General features: G+C 50.8%; 1 pseudogene; it reads right to left on the bottom strand.

The window, feature by feature from the left end:
* Window positions 1-656: 656 nt before the first annotated feature.
* On the bottom strand, window positions 657-4,255 carry LOC102418254 (annotated as a pseudogene).
* Window positions 4,256-7,022: the final 2,767 nt, after the last annotated feature.

Raw genomic sequence — 7,022 nt, forward strand, 5'->3', positions numbered from 1 at the left:
GGGACTTTTTTCCCCTCTGACTGTTGCCTTACATCTGTGTTTCGCGGCGCTACAGTAACAGTGATCGTTTCCTGCCTGATTCACAACATCATATCCCACCTACATTGAAAATTCCCCGAGTACAATATCTGTGACTTTGAGCAGCCAGAGGACAGTGTGGAGTTCCAGAAAAAACATGCGCTCTGACACCTAATTCTCTCAACAAGCCTGTAAGGTTGGTCCCATTTGTATCCTCACTTAACAGATGAGGAAACTGAGGCAGAGGTTCAGTCACTTGCCTGAAGTCAAATCGCCAGTTGAGAGCTGGGACTCGAACCCAGCAGGCTGGCCCCAGAGCCCTGGCTCTTAACGGCTTCAGGGTACATCCTTACAGAGAGAGGTCCCGCCTTCCAGATGAGGATGAACAGGGAGGAGAAAGGGGCGGCCCAGGAGCTGGGAATGGAGACACTGAGCCCGCTGCAGCAGGAGGCCTGTCCCCAGCGTCAGGGGCCTCGAGAAGCCACAGGAGCACTGAGTTTTTCTTCTCATGACTGTCTGTGTGGACCAGCGGAGATGGGGTCAGAGGTCGCTGGCCACACATCCGGTCTGGAGTGGCACCGGAAACTGCCCAGCCCTCCTCCAGCCCACCCTGAATGGGCGCCTCTGAATCCAACAGTCTAGGACACTTGTAAACTTCCCCCAACCAGGAGCAGGGGCCCCGGGTATCTAGAGTCAGGGTGGTGGTGTGAAGGAGAACATCACACCCTGATCCAGGTCAGAGCGGAAAGAAGCAGAAGCAACATGAAACCTCCATCTAGCAGGACAACTAGGGGAAATGCCATAGAAATGCCATAGATTTCTTGGTGTTAATTTTGTATCCTGCTACATTGCCAAATTCATTTATTAAGTCTAATAGTTTTTTGATGGAGTCTTTAGGGTTTTTTATGTATAATATCATGTCATGGGCAAATAAGGACAGTTTTACTTCTTTTCCAATTTTGATGCCTTTTATTTCTTCTTCTTGTCTAATTGCAATGGCTAGTAGTTCCAGAACTATGTCAAACAGGAGTGGTGAGAGGGGGCATCCCTGTCTTGTTCCTGTTCTTAGGGGAAATGGTGTTAGTTTTTGTCCATTGAGTATGATGTTGGCTGTGGGTTTGTCATATATGGCTTTTATTATGTTGAGATATGATCCTTCTATTCCCACCTTGCTGAGAGTTTTTATCAAAAATTGGTGTTGGATTTTGTCAAATGCTTTTTCTGCATCAATTGATATGACTATGTGGTGTGTTTTTTTCCATTTGTTTATGTGATGTATCACGATTATTGATTTGTGGATATTGTACCATCCTTGCATCCCTGGGATAAATCCTACTTGGTCATGGTGTATGATCTTTCTGATGTACTGCTGGATCCGATTTGCTAAGATTTTGTTGAGGATTTTGGCATCTATGTTCATGAGGGATATTGGCCTATAATTCTCTTTCATTGTATTGTCTTTACCTGGTTTTGGTATTTCACGGCTATTATTAAAGTCAGTGTCAGGATTGTCACATCTTTAAATACAGATAGAATTGTCAGAAGTACATATTATACACACACATATGTATATATATACACACACGTACAGAAAAATACAAGACTAATTGTCCACAATATTTTATTTACACACTACTGTAACTCTATGCAACTTCTGAAGACAGGTTAAGGGGTACAAGAAACTGTGTAGAGCCAGTAAGTAGTTTGGTCCAATATTATCTTAATGTAATGGTTCTCTTTTATGGGACAACATACTATGACATACAACACATGCAAGTCATTCACTTAGGAACAAAGGAGTAAGACACCACTCAGACTAACATCTGTCTACCCAGAGGGCCAACCAACCACACACAACTAATAAGGCTATAATACAGCTATGCAGCATAAATGGTCAACACTGCTGATCCTGAAGTGAGCACCACATATACATCTGAATATAAAAAACACAACGAAAACCGAACACATACGGGTTCAAACGTGCCATGCCAAGGCTATACACAATCACAGGAAGAAGTATTTACATTGCTTGGAAAACAGCTGCAACAAAGAGTTTCTTGCCAATGCCCTTTATAAACGTCTCTCCTATGTTTAATACAGATGTTACGCTCACTGTCTATGTGAACCGCACATCTTATTTCTGGCCACCTGAGCCGCGAGGGGCTGCCCCCACCCGCGTTGTTTCTCGCTGGGGCTGGCCTTGTCCGCCCCGCCGCTGCTGTCGCTGGGTTTGCTCTGGCCCCCCGCCGTCGCCCTCGCTGCCCTGCCCGGAGGCCCCTCGCTGCTTGTCCCGCGGTGCCAGGAGTAGGTGAAGCCGCTGTCTTTATCGAGCCGCCGGCAGCTCTCCAAGTCATCGTCGCTGGTCTCCGAGCTGCTGCAGCTGGAGCCGCAGCCCTGGCTTTTCCTCCGGTGGTAGCGTTTGTGAACCATTCCCGGGGAGGCGATGTTCATCTTTCACCTGCTCAGCTTGGGAGGCAGGTTCTCATCCATGTCGAACTCTTCATCGGACTCCCCTTCCTCGAAGATCTGGTTCAGCACCGGGGCGCTCTTCCTCGAGGTCAGCCGGTTGGTCACCGAGAGCTTCCGGCGCAGGACCACTTGCGTGGAGAGGGACATGGGTTTCTTGTCCTCCTCATCCTCCTCTTCATCTTCCTCCACCCGGAAGACACTTCCGCCCACTGGCCACGGGCTTCAAGCTCGCCGGCGGCACCGTGGACAATGCCAGCCCAGCCAACTCGGGGAGGTCATCTTTCTTGGCCATGTCACACCGGCCTTTGCTCCGGTGGCCATTGAGGACACTGTTGGCAGCCCGCGCAGGAGCCGGAGGGACGGTCGCGTGGGACAGGGGAGTGGCAGTGAGGTGATCCTCTGGGTCCTGGGGCACGTTGATTTTGGTGGGCCATGACTGCCTAAACTGGGCCTTGATATTGCTGGGGCTGGCGGACCTGGTTTGGATTTCTTTCTCTTGCTTCTCCCTCAGGATCCGTTCAGCGAGCAAGAGGTACGTGGCCGTGATGTGGTTGTACCTGCTGGTTTCCAGGGCTTCGACAATGGCATCTCGATCCGCTATGTCCCCGAGCACCATGCGCTGAATGATGCTGTTGTGCTCCTCCTCTGAGAGCTTCTTGTAGGACACCAGGGGGATGTTATACTTGGTGGCTGGCGAAGGGTCCACACCCTGAAGCCAAGGATGGTTTTCAATCTCTTCTAAAGAGGCCCTTCTCTCGGGATCTGTCTGTAGCATCCGGGCGATCAGGTCTTTACACTCTTTAGACACATGGGATGGGACCGTGTATTTACAATCCATGATCCTTGTCAATGTTTCACTGTCATTGGCCTCTTGAAAGGGTGGCTGCCCGCATACCAACATGAAAAGGATCACTCCCAGACTCCATATATCTACTGCAGGAGCATCATACTCATCCCCACGCAGAATTTCTGGAGCAGAATATGCGAGAGACCCACAACTGGTAGTGAGCTTCTTCCCCGGCTGAAATTTGTTGCTGAAACCAAAGTCCGTCAGCTTCACAAGGCCTTGTCTTTCAAAGAAGACCACATTCTCAGGTTTCAAGTCCCTGTGAACCACGTGGAGTTTATGGCAATAAGATAGGGCATGAACTATCTGAGCAAAGTACTTCTTGGCCAAGTCTTCATTAAGTCCCTCCTCGTGTTTCATTATGTAATCGAACATATCTCCTCCATCCCCAAGTTCCAGAATGAGATACAGTTTGGTCTGGGTGTCAATCACTTCACAGAGACGCACGACGTTGGGATGCTGCACCAGTTTCATGCACCTCACTTCTTGGAAAAGGCGACCAGTGGCTAGTGTGTCCAACTTTGTCTTGTCAATAATTTTTACGGCCACCTTTTCACCCGTGAAGACATGCCTGGCCAGCTTAACCACTGCGAAGTGGCCCCGGCCCAAGGTTTTATCCAGATCATACAACCCAGCAATCTTCCCATCGTATCCTCGCTTGAGTCCTGCCATGCTGGTCCAACAGAAGAAAAACTATCCAGACTGTTTGAAACGTGTCTTCTCATATAAGAATACCTGGTGAAAATAAGGAATTCATTTTCAGTGTTGCCATGGGCATCCTGCAAACTGCATAGTGAATAATCCTTCTTATTTCTGTGTTTTGTTAGTTGCTTTTTTCTCCTCTGAACTGCAACTGGTTCCAGGAATCTTTGTAGTCAACAGGAATCCCACAGCGAACAGACACCTAGAGATCGTTCCAGGTATGTTGGGGTCCAGCCCCAGCAGGTCCAGGGGTTCCCAAAGGTGTGGACGGAGTCGGCGAAGAATGAAGGAATGACACGGAGACAGCGTTCAGTTGATCAGCAGCCTAGCCAGGTTCTCCAGCCAGGATCTCCAGCCAGGTTCTGTGTTCTTTTCTCCTGTTACATCTGTATTTATACCAGTTGATTTTAATCCTATCCATTCTATTCCAAAGGTTAAGGCGTTTCTTATCTCCATTCCAAGGTTACTCGATTGTTCTATTAAGCTACAAGGGAGTAACTGAAGGAGATTATCCTAAGTAAAGGTTATGTAGCTTAAGCATGATCGTTCGTAGTTAAAGTGATTAACTACCCGCCTGACATGTAGTTAAGGGATTTTGATCTCTCCATAACTCCAGGGAAAAATCCCCACCTGGGGAAACAACCTTTCTCAGAGAGGTGACCTTGGTTAAAACACATAGCGCTAAGAAGGGGAGCAAACATATTAAGAACAGTATGCCATATACGCCAGGTCCCTTGAAACATATGCTGTGCAGATGTTTCTTCCCTGCAGCGACTGTGTCAAGCAGCAAGGATGGACCGACTTCCGGCAGCAGGTGGTTTTCATCAGGCCCCACTGGTGTCCCTGTCCCCATTTCCAGGCCCATCCTGTGAGAGCCTCTCCCAGCCCCCTCCACTGGGAGTGGGAGGAGCCTTGAACCAGGGCCCTGAAGGTGTCCCTGCCAGAGGGACATCAATTCCTCCACGGCCCCTCTGCACAGTGAAAGCCTTGGCCTCCTCACTGCCACCTCCCCTGAAAGGCTAGTGTCATGAAAGGCATTCAGGGGAGGGGGACCCTTGGGCAGAACCCCAAACTGCGGCTGGTGGTGGTCAGATGCCCCATCCTGCTCTGAGTCCCAGCAAAGTCCCCGAGGATCCCCTGAGCTGCGGCTGCAGAAACAGGTTTCACAGGCGAAGCCAGAACAGGAACACTTGGGAAACTCAGAGTGGCTTTAGGCCGAGAACCAGGTGTTCAGAACAGAGCACAGACCGGTTCTGCTCCACAGAACGGTGAAGGAAAACACCGGTCTTTTTTCCTTTTTCCCTCAAGCAAAACATAAGCAGAGTGAATTTTCCAGGGCTCGGCCACCTCAGCCATTAATGAAGCTCTGCTTCTGCCACCTGTAACCCTAAAAACAAAAAGGACACAAAACTCCACACAGTTATTTCCCGATTCCCAGGGCAGGCCAGCCCTCCGGGTTTGTTTTCTCATTCCCAGATCCGGCCCCGGGGCTCTGCACAGCGGTGAGTGAACTCGATTCTTTCCTTGTTTGGTGGATGACTAAACGGAGACTCAGAGAGGGGAGGTGACATGACTTTGGTCACCCAGCACTCACTGGGCTGCGATGAGAACACATCTCACCACCAAACAGTAACTTCCCTATTGTGCTCTGGGGCTCTAGGGGTCCGGGAAGGGGCAAGCTGGGAGCGAGCAGGTTTGGGGCCTTTTAAATGCCTCTTCCTCTCACCGGCTGCAGAAAACACACGCCCGGAGCCGAGCACTTGAGGAGCTGTCTAGAAAGCAAGAAGCATGGGACGGGAGAGCTGGGGGCTAGTCACACATGGGTTAACCTCGGAGCCTGGTACAGACTAGAGGTATTTGTTCCTCTCACATATCAATTGGGTTTCCGCCTAAGATTTCATTTGAAGAAACAGATAAACAGCTTAAAAAATAATTGGAAACCAGTGCAACAAAGCAAGTCGGTCTTCGGCGCGTGCCTGCCGGACTGGTTCGTGATGCGGCGGTGTTCCGGGCGGCGGTGTGACAACGAAACTTACACTCTAGGGGAGGCTGCCTGGAGGAGCATGCCCCGGTGTGGTGGAGAGGGCTGTGCCTCTCTGCCAAATTTGAATTTAAAATCTTTAGCTACTAAAAATGGGCACCCGTCCCCCTCGATGGTGGCGAGACCCCAGCAGCCACCTCCCAGGACAAAGCTCTGGGGAAGGTTTTGTGAGAGTTGGGCTCTGGGGTGTGGCCCTCCAGGCAGGCAGCTCCTGACCCCATGCCAATGTCCCTGTCCCTCAGGCAGTGGGTAATGGGGTTTTCTCTCATCCAAGCAAACCTTGTCGAGTCCCTGGGCCCCTCAGGGCAGCCTGGGACAGCTGATCTGGGGGTGGGGTGGGGAGGGATGGACGTTTGGGAACCATCACACAGCTGCAGAGGCTAAAACAGCAATTTCCTCCTGGCGCTGGACATGGTGTCCCCAGCGGAACACGTGGCGCCCAGGTGCTCGTGGGCAGCCCCTGTCATCTTCGACCCCTTTCCTGCTGCTCAGCCTGCTCCGAGCCAGCGCACACCTGCCTACGCGTTGGCAGTTCACGCAGAAACAAGGGCCGGGGTCAGGGTCACCGGGCCGGGTCTTGGATTTCACGTGTCCCACAGGTCGAGGCGATGTGCACCAGCTGGTGCAGGTGACTAGCGGGGAGCCCCGTGCGTGCCGTCCACCAGGGTTGCCTGTTGGGACTTGTTAGAGGTTAAACAGGTACAGGCTGAGCTCAGCTCAAATGAAACTTGAACACTTCAGGTCGTTGTCGTCAATTCTCCCAACACAGGGAAAAAGGTAATTGTCAATTAACGAGCCCATCCACTGAGGCAGGAGGAAAATCAATAACATGGACCAATGCAGAGTGTTCTAATGCCAGCCAGGATTCCAGGAGCGGCGCCTTTCAAATAGGTACACGGAGTAATTGGCTTCTCCCTGGTGACCCGTCCCGCGGACTCTACGACT

This window comes from Myotis lucifugus, unplaced genomic scaffold, assembly GCF_000147115.1.
Source record: "Myotis lucifugus unplaced genomic scaffold, Myoluc2.0 scaffold_97, whole genome shotgun sequence".
In the NCBI taxonomy this organism is placed as follows: domain Eukaryota; kingdom Metazoa; phylum Chordata; class Mammalia; order Chiroptera; family Vespertilionidae; genus Myotis; species Myotis lucifugus.